The sequence below is a fragment of the Andrena cerasifolii genome, chromosome 2, assembly GCF_050908995.1.
Source record: "Andrena cerasifolii isolate SP2316 chromosome 2, iyAndCera1_principal, whole genome shotgun sequence".
Classification (NCBI taxonomy): domain Eukaryota; kingdom Metazoa; phylum Arthropoda; class Insecta; order Hymenoptera; family Andrenidae; genus Andrena; species Andrena cerasifolii.
The window spans coordinates 14,440,752-14,458,700 of record NC_135119.1 but is presented as its reverse complement, the minus strand read 5'-3'; the positions used below and the strand labels follow the sequence as shown (position 1 = coordinate 14,458,700).

The 17,949-nt window shown below is 45.5% G+C and overlaps 1 long non-coding RNA gene across 1 annotated transcript in view; it reads right to left on the bottom strand.

The window, feature by feature from the left end:
• Positions 1–11,079: 11,079 nt before the first annotated feature.
• The window catches only part of LOC143366151 (uncharacterized), a 167,986-nt gene continuing 161,116 nt past the window's right edge, over positions 11,080–17,949 (bottom strand). The window contains exon 4 of the long non-coding RNA XR_013084673.1: positions 11,080–11,217. This is a non-coding gene — a long non-coding RNA (uncharacterized LOC143366151). The remainder of the gene's footprint in view (positions 11,218–17,949) is intronic.

The following is a 17,949-nucleotide window of genomic DNA, read 5'->3' as shown; positions in this document are numbered from 1 at the left end:
AGCCTGCCTCGTCTCCTCGGCCCTGTTGAAAACAACGTCCCCTGGGATTAATAAAGCAACCTTTATGGGCCATAAAAATCGCTGCGAATACGCAACACCGTGAGATATTCTCGCGAGACATCTGCTGCGCGCTGACAGCCCTAATATCTACGGAAAGATCTGGCGCGCCTCGCGGACGTGTCTGACCTCCGACCTTTCGAGCCTCGTTGCTTTGATATCTACTAAAGCCGTAGCTGTCTTTTAATTATTTATTCGTCTCTAAAGTTATTCGCAATCTCGCGAAACGGGTGGTGACTTTCCAGTCAGCAGCAGATTGCGGGGAACTTGGGTTCGATTAAGGTGAACAAAGGGATGGACGAGTTAGCGATCGCGGCGACGGTCCTCGGAGCAAATTGCGCGTCTGTGGAGATAAGGAGACCGCTCCGTTGCAGAATTCGAACCGATAAACCCGGCGGAGATCCGTCCGCGTGAAGTTCGAGAGGGTGGGAAGAGGAAAGTCGGCGACACTCTTCAGAGAAGTACGCGTTACGGTACCTATTTAATAATCGCGTATGCTGGCTGAAGGCATGATGGCGGAACAAGGCGGGGCCCTCCGCGAATATTTCTGTCCGCGGAGGTAACTTAAGAGAGGGTAAGAGGGAACGAGAGGCCTGGGAAGGGAAAGGAGCGAGGCAGAGAGCCCGGCCGGTGAAAGGGAGAAGAGAGCCCAGAAAAAGCCGCGGGGAGAGACAGAGAGGGATTCAGGGCCAAGAGAAGGGAAGGAGCGAAAAGGAGAGGAGAAGGAGCGGAGGGTGATCTGACTCGCGCGATCGTTCCCCGATTCAACCAGAAAGAGAACCCTGACGTCCCAATTTCGACTCGTCCTCTTCTCCTCTTCTTCCTGCTTTAATTAAAATCAGCGGCTCACGATCGGCCGCCGCGCGCTGCCTCTTCAAAGCGGGGCGCGCGTTTGTCGCCAGCGACTCGTCTCTATCCGCGAGCGGATTCCCGGTGCTTTTATTTCACTTCGCTCGTTTCGCGCTCTCCGTCCCCCGTCAGGTGCCAGTAGACGTTGCCTCGGGTACCCCGAGAATTTAGTGAACGTCACGTTCGCAAAGTAGACAGCTTATACTCGCGGGAGAACGCGAGGCGTTCGAATCCGTGAATAGGGGCACCGAACACGAGGGCGTCGATCGATAAGGGTGCTGCCCAGGAAACTTGCCACCACTTATCTGCACTGTCTTAATTAGGCGAACGAATTTACAATCTTACTAAAGGCTGTTCGAGTACCCGGAAAAAGCGAGCCGAGCCAGGCTCGGTTTGTCCAGCCGAGCCGAGTACCCGTAAAAACCGAGCGGCCCGAAAGAATCGAAAAGCTTGAATTTTTTTCCAGCGGCTCGAATACACTTGGAGCACTTCTCCTTATGTTATCTGTCTTTTCTTCTTAATGTTTTCTTCGTAACCTAAAATATCGTTCAAGCTTCAAGCTTCAAGCTACTCGGCACAGTCGGTCTGCTCGAAAATTTCGATCTGCTCCAAGTATATTCAAGCCGCTCGAAAAAATTCGAGTTTCTCGGTTCTTTCGAGCTAGGGTAGATCCTAGACTTCTTAAAAAACGTAATATTTTTTCGTGTAAGCAATAAATATAACCTTATATTTTTGGCTGTGTACTAAACAAAATATATTCGTGTCGCTTGTATTTAATCTAGGCGGAGGATTCTAGATTTTAGGATGTAAATGGAGAATTTACATATTTTCTATATTTTTATTAAATTTTTACGTTGTTAGAGTGTAATTTTAGTTCATTTGACTGAATAAGAATTATTCTTTATGATGCGAAATTCTTCACGTAATAATGATCTGCGAGCAGTTTAAAAATAAGATGATTAGGCACATGGGGAAAAACGGTGCAATGGCCACAAAACGGTACACCTACCCTACTCGGTTTTTAACGGGTACTCGGCTCGGCTCGGAAACCGAGTCTCGGCTCGGAAACCGAGTCTCGGCTCGGAAACCGAGTCTCGGCTCGGTCCCAACTTCAAGCTACTTTAATATTCGACTACTCGAACAGCCTTAAATCTTACCCCTCGCAGTAGCTAAGCAAGTGAAAGGAACGACGGTGCAAAGCACATTCCCCGCGAAAGAAGCTGAAGAAACATGCAACATTGGTGACGTTATGCTAAACTTGCTAACATATTAGCAAATGCGATTACAGCTGGCGATCGGCGTCAGGCGGTTGCTGTTAATACCGAGTTTTATCCGTTACTTAATTACTGGCCGACCAGACACCGAGGAATCCGGAAAGGAACAGGTTACCCCCGACCGGGGGCAAAAAAGTAATCGTCCTTTCCCTGGATCGAACCCCCGGACGCTACTATTAAACTCGAAGCATCCCGAGTCGCGGCTGGACTTCTTAATCTGCCCTTTAACGTCTACGCCCTTTAATCGGCCATCGTATAGTACCGATATTACCGCGATATTGCCCGGCGTTTCGGGGGCCGCGGGGATAAAACTGTCTCGGAAGCCTGTTCGAGGGGTTGCAGCGCTGCTAGGTACCCGACGCGGGGTATTTGGCTTCGTTCTGCTCCAACTGTGCTTATCGCGAACTTGACTGGTTGGTCAGGATCTCCTCCCAGGCTGCGAATGGCGTCACAAGCGACCCCCTCTTATGCTTGGGCGTCTTTGAGCTCCTGGTGTCGCTGTGCAGCAACCTTCGTTGGTAGCAATCGCACCTATCTGCCTTTCTCCTCCGTTTCTGTGCTCACTTTCTTGCTCTTCCCTCGCAGATATTCCTTGTTTGTTGGTAGTAATCGACGCTGATCGCTGTAAGTGATCGTTAGTCGAGGATCTGCAGCTTTAGGCGGACTCTCAACTACCGGTTCGTTATGTAACGGCACACGTTAGTGTATAAATTCATCTATTGCAGCACCGATCGAGTCCACCGCAGCCACGAGTTCGGTTGGCAGACGAGAAACTTCTGTTTTCTGTACACGGTGTTAAAAAAGTGATGGCCACTGCTTTCAGCGGTGAATCTACACCCCTGAATCGATGGAGATGGATAAAAAACACCTTGTTGCAAAATTCTTTATAATACTAAAAATTCAGGATAATTTGTTTTTCTTTATATCAACATATTTTGCTCGCTGAAGGGAGAAAAAGTCTAAAAGGAATTCCTAAAAAGAATTGATAAAAACTTGGCATGGATGAAGCGATTGAAACTATTTTTCACGTTTTTGCGAAAATAGTGCCTTTTTTGGACATACGGGTCCTTTTAGACTTTTCCTTCTTTCAGCGAGCAGAATATGCTGATGTAAAGAAGGAAAATTAACATTATTTTTCAATATTATAAAACATTTTGCAGAGCTGTGGATTTACCTCTGAAGTCAGCGACCATCACATTTTTAACGTCCTGTACGGCGCGGCTAGTGGCGCAGATATCAATCTACTTATGTCTCCGATTTCCCGGCATTGTGTACGCTTTCCATCTTTCGAGCAAACAACGCACAGTGGGGAAATTTTGCGATTTTATGCCCAAAACTACAGAAATGAAATTTTTGAACTTTACAAATTTAATACAAGTGTCGATTGGAGAACTATATCCATTTTCGTGGTGGAAACCTGAAAACTTATCTTTATTATATAAAATTCGGCACTTTTACGTTCTAATATATGAGAAACTAAATCATCCGAAAAACAGCACTTACAAAAATTACGAACGATAAAGATTTTTTTATTATTTAAATTTATACACTTTTTTCTTTGTTAGAGCATGCCTCTGCTACAGTGCAGCAGGGCTTAGCAGAAGGGTTATCGCTTCTGACGACAAACAAACATACATAATCCAACTAATCAAACAGAGGATCGAAGCTGAATAAAATCGTTTAAAAAAGAATAAAAAGGTTTGTAATGAACCAGTCTCGGTCACAGTTATTGAGACAAGACACACTGTATCGTGTTTAAAAAATGCATATAATTACCAGATTAGCAACTATTAGCAATTAATAATTGCATTTATAGAATGAAAATAGTCGAACGTAAAATAGGAATGAAAATCATCGCAGGATATTATGGGATCGATAACTATTTTATGTATTGAAAATTCATTCTTATAGGAAAATGTTATTTCCAAAACACTGCTTTAAAAATTGTATAAATTACATATTAAAAACCGAAACATAATTATTTTGAGGACAAAGGGATATCTTACGCACCACCAGCAATTGAATCCATGCCTTGAAATTATTTTCAGATCTTTGGATAACACAATATAAGTGTTTGAAGCAACTTGAAAATCTGGATTAATTCTTTGCGATCGGTCTAACCTCGGATGAACATAAATATTTGCGAGTCTATACGAGCTTTGTATTAAAACACTTAACAGTAAAATTGGTGGCACGTGATACTCGTGTTAGTTCTTCAATTGACATTTGCATTTATTTTGTCGAATTGAAAAATTTATTTCTGTGGTTTTGGCCATAAAATCGCGAAGTTTCCCCACTGTGCAACGGGGCGACGTGGCCGAGTGGAGAGACCAGAGATAGAATAGCCAAACGGTCCAGCGGATCTACCCCCGAATGGCCTTGGCCGGCCAGTTAATTTCGCTCGGAGCATAGTCGATTTCAGCTAGAGAAATCGTCGCCGCGTAGGCGGGCAATGCAGTTGCACGGTCGTTAGCGATAAGTCCCCTGCAGCCCGTATCATTTGTCAACGGGAACAGACACCTGAACGACGCGAAATACCCCGTATAATTGCTGTCGAATCTCTGCGCAGCTGTTAATAATCCTGTTTCGCTGCCTATAAAGCTGGTCGCCGGCGGGAGGGGAGGGGAAATGCGCGATTGCGAATGCTTAGCGGGCGTCACAGAAGTCCGCGCTCCTTCTTGGCAGTGGGTTTCGAAACGAGGCGCCTGTAAATTCCGTGGAAACGAGCCACCGTTTCCCTGCCCCCGTTCCGCCGCATCAGCTGCGCCCGTGACGATACCGACGGTCCATTGCGAAACAGAAGAACGGCAATTAGCGGGCAGCCGAGTTAATTCGCGCGCAAATCATACGTGTTAATTAAATACCGCGGTGGGTACGCGTAATTCAGGAAGCCGTAACTTATCTTTCTTTAATCGTTTCGCCGTTAATCGAGCGTAAATCTCGACGGTCCCGGTATCTCGCCGGGGTTCATTAAACTGGATTTATGCGCGATAATCGGAGCGGGCGGGAGAGCTTAATTTTGGCGCGATTTATAATGTTACATTCTTCGGGGAAGCGGAATCGCGGTGACCAATCTGCCCCGCTTGTCCACGTGTCCTTTACCGATACCTGTCCATGAAAAGAGAAAAGGACCGGAGGATTGAAAGGACGGCGAACGTGCCGGATCCACAGCCATGGTGGAGCGCGGTCGGCGATTCTAATTAGCAGGACTTTCCGAGTCGCGGGGCGCGCGATGCCCCACGATAATCTCTATCGGATCCACGGACATGCATTACTATCTATACGTCGTTACGTCGTTGCGTGGAGGGACGAGGTGGGAGGGAGCGGTTGGAAGTCATAGAGAGAGCTGGTGGAAATAAAGACGAGGGTATAGGTGTCGGGGGATGGACCATTCGCCGTGGCCATCCTATGAAACCGAGTGCAGTCCAGGGTATAGTAGACATCCCCTACCACGGGCAAGTTTTATTGGAGATGGCCAGAGGGAAGAGCGAGCCAACGACAAAGGGACAGGTAGGGTGGGCGAAAGAGAGGGAAAAATGGGTGAGAGAGAGAGAGAGAGAGAAAGAGATGGGGACAGCGGCAAGTAGGGAAGAACGTGCAAAAGGAAGCGTGTGCGCTGCGTGGGCCACGGCCCTTCAGGATCGACTGCAGGGGGAAATAATACGGTGGATAGACGGTGGAATAGGCTTGAGCATTAAAGGATGTCCTCTCGACCGTTCGCGTAAAAATAACGCGAAGCCATTGGCCATGAGGACCACTTCCGATGGAGCTGGGTCGTTCGACACGGTTCTCTGAGGAACTGGTGATGCAACGTGGATGGCATGCGTTATTAAATAGTATAGGTAGATAACTTCTTTGTTTACGGAGTAGTAGGTATATACAGTGACTCGCATTAATATTCGGACACATTTTAAAATCGCATAACTCTTTTAGAATTGGTCCAAACGACTTGAGTTTTTTTGAGAAGCTAGAAGGATTAATTTGCTAACTGACGCGTTTCGTGGTTTTGAAAGAAAATGTATTTGGTTGGAATAGCGAAAAGAATAGTAAAGGTCGATTTTTAAACTTTTTTTTGTGAGCTTGTAATGAAAATTAAAAAAAAAACCGTTTGTAGATTGCAGAATCGCTGATTTCGGGAATTTTCGCGATTCTCGACCTTATTCTGCGATCTTTAAACGTTTGTAGCTCGGAGCAACGTTAACGTTTTTTTTTTAATTTTCATTAGAAGCTCACAAAAAAAGTTTAACGATCGATCTTTACTATTCTTTTCGCTATTCCAACCAAATACATTTTTTTTCAAAACGACGAAACGCGTCAGTTGGTAAACTAATCCTTCTAGCTTCTCAAAAAAACTCAAGTTGTTTGGACCAATTCTAAAAAAGTTATGCGATTTTAAAATGTGTCCAAATGATTAATGCGAGCCACTGTAAATCCCTCGCGTTTTAACGCTATTCCACTTCCAGGAGAGAGTGGAACCGTCTAAATAACTCCTGAGGGGTAGTAGGATTGTTCCATCTACAGTCCTGCATCTTCAGTTCTGCTGTACGTCCTTCTTTTTACTGTACCTAGGATGACCAGTCCAGTGAATGAACACTTAAGCCGCTATCTGTTAAAATTAGTATTCACAAATCGTTATTTAATCCCCCGAATGTTATTACTGTAAGCGAGCGGTTTCACACCAGAACCCAATTGTTTGATAGTTATAACCTTCATTAAAAGACTGGCATAGGATTAAATGAAAAGTGGGCCAAATGACCCAGTGGGTGAACATAAATTTCTAATGAATGTACAGGGTAATAACGAAGGTTAGCTTTTCAATGTATTTAGGCGAGTTTTGTGTAAATATTTTTGCATTCTCCAATTGCAATATTATTGATTTGATATCTACTTTACTAGCTTTATAAGATCATAATTATGCACAGTTGAAATTTGATTTCTGGGGTTGAGTTAACCCTATTCACACTGGCAGTTAAATTGTTAGGAAATAAAAAAGACTGGGAAGGTTGTCCATTCATTGGTAAAGTAAGAAATGTCCACGTTTGCCAGTGAATGAACGGCCGCTCATTAATTGGTATTCACTGTTATCTTCCACCCAATGAATACCTGAAAAAATTCTTAGAAATCCGTTATTCGTGCAGTAACTTTCCTTAAGGGGTGATGCCACTGTAGAGCCTGGAAAGGCAGCCTGATTTTGAGAATTTTTTATGCGAGTATAGTGAATGGAATACAAAATCTGATTGAAGGCCTTTATTGTACATACCTTGAAGTATGATCACAATTTTTAAACAATTTTTTTAATACAAAATGGCGGCACCACAGTTCAACAAGAGAAGCTTCTTCTGAACAACAGTGCTCCGCGGCCGGAAAGATTTCTCCTTGAATTTCAGACCTAGAACAAAAACCAAACATTTTTTAGTTCTATATAAGATTATCTCGGGAAGTACAAAATTAAAAAATACAGTTTTTCGTAAGAGTGGTGCGCGATTGAACAAAACGTTTCATTTTTAAAAAGTAAAAAGAGATGTGATAAATTGTTGAAACGTTTTGTTCACCATTCTTGCAAAAAGTAGTACTTTTTTAATTTCCTCGTGTACTTCCCGAGATAATCTTATATAGAACTAAAAAATTGTTGGTTTTTGTTCCAGGTCAGAAATTGAAGGAGAAATCTTTTCGGCCGCGGAACACTGTTGTTCAGAAGAAGCTTCTCTCGTTGACCTGTGGCGCCATCATTCTGTATTAAAAAATTTACAAAAAAAATTGTGATCATACTTCAAGGTATGTACAATAAAGACCTTCAAACAGATTTTGTATTCCACTCACTATACTCTCATAAAAAATTCTTTAAATCAGGCTGCCTTTCTGAGGCCTACAGTAGCATCACCCCTTAAAGAAGCATCTAAACAATGTAATTATAAAAACAAATTTATCATAGGACCATTAAGCGCACCTCAAAGTACAAATTGTAGATTGCAAATTGCAAGTAACAAGACTTGCCTTGAACTTGTGGAACGCTACAGGGACAACTGTTTAATAAGGTTAATGTAGTACCCTTACAGGTTATAGGTAGGAAGAAAAACGCTTTTACGAAACGTCCGCGGGTTTCCACTGTAAATTCCGGTGCAGGTAAATTTCACCGTGAAGAGAGCACGATAGGGGCGAATTCTCTCGTATTAAATATATGAATAACGTTTATTCGCTGGGAGATGTACATTCACTGGCCAGTTCACCCTACACTGTTATATTTTTATACAGCAACTTGGTTTCACCGAGTCCCGCGAACTCGACGCCATCGACTTCAGCGTCCGCCACGGGGAAACGCGTTCAGAGAATTCTCCGCGAACGGAGAAACCAGAAACTGCGGACCACGCAGTCCCGCGAGGAAAGCCGAAAGCAGAAAACAAGAAAATCAGTTTCGCGACAGAGAGTGGTACAGCGTGGCTTATCTAAACGCAGCGGCGATTCACACGGGCCGTAAATAACGCGCGCGTCTTTCCGCGCTGGTATGCGCGCGTTTCCGTGGCTCGCGGGAGCGATCGTCGCCGCTAGATCGCCGCGCAAGATTCCCCGTACGTATTCCTCCGTCGGTTCTATTTTCCCCCGTGGATCGGAACGACGTTGATCCAGCGACGGATTGCATTACCGCGGGCAATAAGGAAGATAGCCGCGCGAGTCGTTCGGATCGACATCGGCGTTCTCGCGGTCGGAAACACGCGATATCGAGACACCAGCAGTGTCAAAGCTCTCTCTCTCTCTCGCGCTGTGGCGGCGCGCACGGATATAAAATGTACAGTGAATTTTCAAATATTTCGCGTCGCGTCGCGGCCGTGGCCCACGCATGCGCGGCCCAGGTAGAACCGGATACGTCGGAGGCGTCACGCGAAATAAGATATTATAATCTCGCGGGCGGCCATAAATATTATTGCGGTGACGCCAGCATTACCCTGTAGGAGCTGTAAAATCGTGGAACGTGTTACACGGGGAGAAAGAGTCGGTGGTGGTTCGCTGGCTCGCTCGGCTTTCTTGCCTCTCCCGATGCCGTTGCAGCCGGTTGCCTGACCGCCTGGGCTGCTCGTCGGTCGTGTTGCTCGCCTCTTGGACCAGTTGCTCGACCTCTCCGCCTGGCCGCGGTCCGCTGCCAGAGTCCGTGCCCTCCTCCTCGTCTCTCTCGCCCTCCCTCCCCCTGGTGGCTTTTCCTTTTTTTCGTTACTCGATGTCTAAGGCAACGCATAAATATATCGTCCGCTCCAGTCCGCGGCGCTCGTACGACGGCTAATTAAAGGGAACTGCTTGTACGCTGGCTGACACCGCCTGGACATCGCTACATATCGTATTCCACGATATCGATGCACCGAAATAACCGTTATCGTTCCCTCTCTAAGTATCCCTCCTCTATCGTCCTCTTCCTCCTTCGGTTCTCCAGCCACTGGTCGTAGGTGGACGCGGGCTATTGTACGCGCGTTTGTTCGTGGCATGTCGCTTCTCGCGCGATCAATCTCTTCTACTTTGATTTCGGTGCTTCGGACGGTGGCTGTGCGGAAATCGTTCAGCCGTAGGCTGTGACCGTGGTAAGTGAACGCCCATGAGCGTTCACAGCACACGGTCCACTGATAGGTCGGAGGTTCTTCAGGCTCGCTTCTTCTGATCCTTTCACGTTGAATTCCATATTTGTTGCAGCATTTTTACTTATGGGTTTTCACTTCTACGGGGAATACTTGTATCCCCCTTGGCAAGGTAATGAAGATCGTTGAGGGACTTTAAGCAAAGTCGGAGTGCAGGTTCATTAAGTAAGAGAATAAGATTGCAGAGTACCGTGGGTGGTCTGTATTCATCAAGGTGGGGGAGCGGGAGGAATTCTCCGTCTTTTCCCGCGTCGAATGGTTAGCTGGCCGAGTGGAGCGCCTGACCATTTTGTTTCGCTATTATTTCTGCACCAGGGAGGGCAAATTGGTTTGCTGGAAACGCGCAAAAATTCGAGACCAATGATCGTCGAGTTGCTTCCTGGTTGTCGTTCAACTGTTCCCCTTTTCCCAGAGCGGCTCGGCTTGACGTTCCTCGACTAATAGGAAGACTGCTTCTTTGTTACCGGGAATTAGACGTCAGAGCGTCGCTACAACTCATATTTTATAGCTTTCTCTTGGGAAATCCATTTAATCCCCGCAGTTACTCAAAAACAACCGAAGAGTACATTAAACACCACCAAAAGACGCTGGAAAATTCCTCGAACTCGTGCTTCTTACGTAAACCAAAGGTTGAACTACCTAGAGATTGCAAATTGCGTTACCCTTTCCCGACAGACGCCACCAACTTGCTGCACTTTGCATGCATGCATGACGTAGATACGCGGAGCCGAAAGATCCTCGCTTTTTAATCCAGAGCAAGCGTGCTCCGCATATTTTCAAGATCATCCCCCTCAGATCATCCCCTATAGAAGATGGACGCGTATCGCAAATGCAAATTCCAATGAAACGCATCGCAGGGACGGGAATGAAACGATGACGGACTGATGACGGAAGGAACGTCCAGCGGGGCCATTACGATAGAGGTAAATCAGGAGGCGCGCGATTACGCTTAGCCTTGCCAGCTGAAAATGTATCGCGGGTTGCGCGCACGCACCCCGTCGCTTTCCCGTTCCGTCACTGACCCGCAACACCATAAGCGGACACCGCTCTGGCACGATTTAATACGCCGTAAATGGTAATGGCCCATAATAAAGTTTTACGAGGATAATTGAAACTATATTTCCTTGGGCGGGACCTGGGCCCTCCTCTAAACGATCGCTGAATTCTCTTCCTCGAGGAGCCTTCCAAGGAAACCCGCTTCTGGCGCTCGTGATGGCAACTTTTGGTCACGAGGCTGTGGCAGTGTTTCCCCGTGCTGGAAGATCCACGGGAGTTTCGCGTTTGATGCAAACATATCGGGGAACGCCGTAACCCCCGGTTCGACGTCGTAACGGGCGCAATTCAGAGCGTAGGAGAGGGCTCCTCCGTTGAGGATGACAAGCTCCAGCGTATCAAGACCCTCCGCGCGTCTGCCGCGTCTGGAAGTGGAACAATTTGTACCAGACGAAGATCCACTCTTATGACCTCAATAATCCCCCTCCGAGCGACCTGTCAAGGTTAAAATTGTAGCCCCCGCTCGGCTGGATGTATCGGCGTCCCTGTTCGTCTATCAAACCGTCACAGCGTCTTCCACGGCTGATCGAACGCCAGACGACTCTCCCACGCGTTCGCGCTCGCTGTTACGCCTATGCGAACGTTCTCGGGGTCGTTAGAATCAATGCGAGCACCGTTTTCACTCGGTTCAGACCGTCTGGCCAGGAAGCTGACGCGACCAGGGCTCGTTTAAGCTTGGTAACAGTGTCCCAGACGACCCCGAGGCTGTTCCTTTGACTCGAGGAGGTGCGAGTAACGATGTTTTCTGTTAAACCGACGCTAAAACCCCGCGTTAACCTGTTGTCTGGACCATTTTTCAGCCAGAACTGCCGCTTACACTCGTGCAGTTCAAACCGGGCGAAGACGAGTTAACTCGCTTGCATGACGTAAGTTATTTCTACAGCGGTACAATGAAAAATAGGAAACGAAATGGAGATTTTTACGTCTCATGAACATTACACGCTTCTAAATTATTCACCCCTCTTCTTACACAATCTTACGCAGCGCTCTCAGGCGGTTCGAGTAGGTAATAAACAAACATTAACAACTCAACTCGCCTCGCACAGTCACCGCGTCGAACACGTACCTATGTCGCGCATTAATTCTCCATTTTCCGCCGACAAATTGAATAACCGCGGCAGCGTGTTCCTCTTCTGAGCGCGACCTATGTATAGCAGCGCGGAGTGCCTGGAAAAGGCAGCCGCGCGCGGAAAAACGCGTGCACCGCGGCGCGCAGGCAGCGGAGCGTATCGAATCGACGGCGTTTTCAGCGACAAGCACGCCTATATTCCGACCCGGACGCGCGCGTAGTGCGATCCAGGGGGATGTTTATAACGCGCCCGGTCATCTCTATTCAGCGTGCCGTACCCTCGATATCTCCCGTCGCCCTTTTTTCCCTCTATTTCCCCGTGAAATGAAGCTGGGATGCACGAGCGCGCTGCCCTCGCGTCCTTCCTTCTCGCTCCTCGTGCCCAGCGTGCTTGTCCCTCTCGGATCCCCGACCGCTGATCTGCTCGGTGGATGCGCTCGTCCCACCCCGGCTCTCTTTTCCTACGGTTTTTCTCCCCCTCTGGCGCTGCCGCGGCCCTCTCTCCGCGCCAGCCAGCTCTTTCTCATCTGCTGCTCCCATCCCCGCTCCTCTACCCTCTCTTGCCAACCGGGCTGCACGAGAATACATATTTTACAGGCATTCATGATGGCCGCCGCGCATCTGTGCAAACCTGTCTGCCTGCCTGACTGCCTGGCCTGCCTCAGACAGGCTCGCCCCCTTCGAGCCGACTGGAACACGGCTGCTGGCTGTTGCTGCTGCTGGCCAGGCTAACCCTGCGACTCTTCTCCTTCCTTCATGTACGTTTCGCTTGCCCGCCTTCTCTCGTTGCTGCTGCTGCTGCTGCTGCTGCTTTTTTCTCACTGGATCTGCTCAACCACAGTGATTATCCGCCGCGACATTGCGCTACTTACGTTGCTTCCAGGGGAGGCCTGGTCTGCTTTCCTTCTCGAGAAGGACTTCGGTTTACATACTCTGATCTTGTGGGTTCCTGGTTCAGCATGGATAGCAGAGGGGATTTGGGGATTTAAGGAAGTTTTAGAAAATGTATGTACCTACCTGTTTCAGGGACGATTAGTTTTCAAGCGCGTTAGTGGATCTAAAACGTCCTGGGCGATTCAACGAAAATCCTATGGAAACGTAAATAGTGATTGTGTTTTTACCGAATTTTTACTTTCTCCAGATTCGGCAATACCCGAATTAAGTAGTAATTGTTTTCTGGGACTCGAGACGCTCTTTCGGACACTCCGAGAATCTCGAGATCTAACCCTTCGTAGTCACACGGGATGCACCGCACCCCGGGAGAAATTTTCGAATTTAAATGTCGCGCCTTTACAACTTGCAAACACCATTTATCGACCGGAACAAAAATTAAAGATATCGCCATTTTAGAAATTTCATAAGCAAATTTACATTTGCAGAAAACGATTATTAGAGCATTGCGAATGCACCATTCTCATTGAAATGTTGAATGACTCAAAAGTACGAAAATGGGAACTCATAAATGACGCTGGGGTGCAGCCAATCCCATGTGACTAGTGTTCCTTCTCGAGAAATTTTATAATTGCTTATTTCTTATTTCTCGAGAAATACTATAATTTCTCGAGAAACTTAAGTCTAGGAAAAATATTATAAATCTCATCTACAATTTATAATACATCTTATTAATAACATTAGAACCTACGTGAATTCCAATAGAAAATCACAGTACAGAAGATTCGATATTATTAACTGCTGAAGGTGCTCTTAAATTCTTATTTAAAAATTTAGAAAAATTGTATACTGAATTAAATACCTAATGAGTTTCTTGTGGCTATTAAAGAAGAAATATAGAAAAGAGGAGATAAGACTATTGTATCCTGTATACAATTTTTGCACGATCCAGAATTTCTTCCAAAAGGGTCAAAAGACGCATTTTTTCATTTAACAGTCAAGATAGATATTTATAAAACGTGAAAATATAACAGTAACAGATTTTGCCGCAAAAAGAAATAGATTCGCTGACGCTACATTAGACGCATTCTGCTATATAAAAATATATTTTAAAACCAAAAAGTAATGCTTCGCTTTGTACAAATTTTCTATTAAATAATTAAATTTACCAATTATATTTAATATCTATTTTTTCATTTACACAAGTTTTGTATAAATTAGACAGGAATAATCATTTAGTTAAAGTTTTCTTGCGTTTTTGATAAATATTGTCAACATTATTCCGAAAAATATAATTTTTCCAATATTTCTTTCAATTTCTCGAGATGTCTCGAGAATTCTCAAGAAATACGATCTGATTTCTGATTTATCGAGAAACAAAAAATATCGAGAAATCAGGAACACTGCGTGTGACCAATTTCTGATTATACGAAGGTGTGATCACGGAGGGTGAAAAAATTGTTTAGTCAAAAAAGACCCGTAGAAACACAAAGCCCTGTCGAACTGTTCCCCATCGCGGGAGGCTTCTGGAAGGTTGAGCGACGTTTTAAAGTAATGGCGGCACGCTGAACGGTGGCGCGTAAGAACGGGTTAAGTCGAGAACGGCGTTCGTTCTGTAATGGGTCTCTCGGTATTTGCGGGCCAATCGAGGCGCATAAAAGTGGACAGATGTATAGCGGGGCAAATCGGGGCCGAAGTTGCGGCGGTAATTGCGTAATAAGGCCCTCGGTGCAGCTGGAGACAGCCAAGACGGAAGGGAGGAAAGCCTTGGGTAGCGATGGGACCGATCCCATCCACCTCGAATCCCCCATCGCTTCGAAATTTACGGGCTCGCTTCCTCTAATTGAATAGTCGTGGAAACTCAATCGATGGGATTGTTCGAGGGAATCGGGAGGGCTCCCGAGTTTTCGGCGAACGAGCGTGAACGTATTGCGTGAAGGGAGTCGGTATCGATTCCGACGGAAACCGAATCGGAGCGACGAAGCTTTCGCCCGGTCCTGTGCAGCTTGTTGGCGAAGGTCGGGGACGTTTTTCCAGGATATAAAATTCTATAACCTTTCTACTTCATTTTAGGGGGGTCGTTCGTCCGCCGATTAGGGGAGAGTGGGGTAATTGCGCACACCTAAGGAGGAAAAAAGACAAACGGAACGAGAACTGTGCGAGAAACGAATTTGTTTATTATTTATAAACATACTTGAACTATTCATCTGCAAACCACTACATCAAATTTTTGAAAAATCATAATTAAAATCTACTTCTCAGTGAAAAAACAAAACCTTTGGCTTTCGTCACTACCCCACTCTCCCCCATTTATCAGCTTTACTAAAAAGGGAACACCGCGAACCCGTACTCACCGATTGGAACCCAACTTTGTGGGTTCATAGAGTGACTCAAGACAAGAACAACGGTGCGTTTCATTTGGGCTCTATCGCCCTTTAAGGAGGTGAAAACTAACCTGAAAGTCAAATAGGCACTTCCGCTTTTTCCCGTATAACTCCCAAACTACAACAGACAGAAATAAATGTTTCAGACAAAAGTGTAATGGTGCAATGAGCACTGCAAACTTGCGTCAACAAAATTTCGGAAAGAGTTTAAAAAAAAAATACCTGAACAAAAAAAAGCTCTTTTCAAAATTTTGTCAACGCAAGTTTGCAGTGCTCGTTGCACCAGTAAACTTTTGTTTGGAACATTTTTTTCTGTCTGTTGTAGTTTGGGAGTTATACGGGAAAAAGTGGAAGTCCGTATTTGACTTTGAGGTTAGTTATCACCCCCTTAAAGAGCGATAGGGCCCAAATGAAACGCACCGTTGTTCTTGTCTTGAGTCAACCGGTGAGTGCGGGTTCGCGGTGTTCCCTTGAAAGATCTCGCAAATTTTTCTCCACATTTTGAGGAATATTGCGAGATTTTAAATCAGCTGATCTTCCTTTGGAACCGCTCCCACGGATAAAATTGATGTTGAATAGATTCAACTCCTATTTACGACTGGCGTGCTTTAAGTAGCAAGATCAAGTAGTACTTACGCAGTAGGTATGCGTTTAGTACTATTTCCGTGCTAAAAATGTGAGTAAGAACGGCGGGCGGCTATAAATCTGGCGCGCCGTGCGCGCATCGAATGATAAGCGGGTGTAAACAAACGTTAAAAGAAGGAAAACGAGACCGGTTGCGGGTTACGCGTTTCCCTCATTGTTTTAAAGACTCGAGTCTATTCGCGGCGCGTACTTAAAACGCTTATCACTGCGAATGGCTCGTTAGAAGCTAATTTACAAAAAGCGTTAGCACGAGAAACGTAATACCATAAAAATTCACCGTCACCCGGATGCGCCGTAATTCAAGCGATGACTCATAGTAAAACCAGTTTCCTTCGTTTTACTCCACGCGGAGAGGGGGCAGGGAGAGAGAGATTTTCTGAAAGAGCTCGCATCGCGCGCCAACATTCCCGGCGAATTTATCGATATTACGCACGGAAAATGCGCGTACCTATCGAGTTGGAACTGCCGGCCATAGGAACCTGGGGATTTCTATCGATTCATTGGCGCAGCAGACGTGATTTTACGAAAAACACACATTTTTTTAGGCTCTCTTGTAATTTAAAAGCGTACTTCACCCGCGCAGGGAATGCGAGGGACTATACTATCAATGTGTTTATTCTTTTAGTGCTTATTGGGAATCTGTTTAGTCGGCCTTGATTATCATAAATCTCCAGTTGAGGCTATCTGATGTATCGCTGCCAAATCGAAAAGCAAGGAAATAGAAAGCCTTCATTCTATTATATTAAGATCTATCCTAAATTCACAGTGGTATATCAGAAATGTTCATATGAAAAGAACGCTAGAGACACCCACCGTGGAAGAGGATATTACACTATGCTTACACCAAAGCACATAAAAATAGCGATAAATCGATGGCTTAGTGCTAGGGATTGCAAAATTACCGAATTCTTTCAATTACCGGTAATTCGGTAAAATTTTTAATCAAAACCAGTTTACCGATAATTTACCGGTATTTTTTGAGGTATTGAAAATATAAGAGTAAACATTACAAAAAAAAACTGTTTTTGAACTCTAATCGAGCATTATAAAAAATATATGGAAATAAAACTATTCTGAACATAAAATATAAAATGATATAACACAAAATAGATATATTTGTGTAACTATTGACAATATTTATTAACATGGATCGTCACCACGAAAACAATGAAAAGGATCTTAACTTACATACTCTCTTCAGATTTAGTCGCACCAAACCATCATCCAACATAAGCACACACACACATACACACACACACACATTAGCTATATCACTATTTAATAGTCTACTCCAGAGATTTTCTATAAAGGTATAAAAATCCTCACGCTATAGTAAATAATCTCTCTAAAAAGAAATGCAATTAATTGTATCCACGTAACAATTAGGAACATTTAATAAAGGACTTAACGAAATAAACAGTTGAGACTACCTACACCTATTTCAAAGTTTAAGATCCCCATTGACAATTGCCTCCTCGGAGGTAGCCATGCATATGTAGATCCACTTCTCATAAACAGGAGTATACAACAAGAGCACTCCTGCAAAGTGTCTCCGCACTTAATGTAGAGCTCAATCACTTATCAGGCAACAAAACAACAGAAGCACCACAATTTCCTCGAGTCCCTGAAAGTCGATGGGCCATCAAAATCGCTGCTCAGGTTCCCTAACAAATAAACATCCCTCTGTATAAAGAAACCGTCATCCAAGGGGCTCGAGAGGCGGTTGCTCCCATCGCTGCCGCGAAGATAATAAGCGAACGTGTATGCTTTGCGGGCGAACCGCCGTTTTCCATCGCGCCGTCATTATTATAATTACCAAAAGCCATTCGCGCACGTACAGGTCCGCGCGCAGGCCGCTGGCCCATTATCCCTACGCGGCCCTTTAGCCGCGTCGCCGGTTCTGCCCCCTTTTTTTCACCGCCAGCAGCCCTCTCTCCGCTTTTCTTTCCCTCTCGGGTTTTACGATGGTTTACCGAGCGATGCGTGGCAAGTTATTGGCCAGCGATTTTAGCGTGCCCACATAGCTTATGACTACATCGACTCCCGCGGGAATAGGCCCGTTTCCTAGCCATCGAGGCACGCCGGGGAGCACTCCGCTCCGTTTCGTA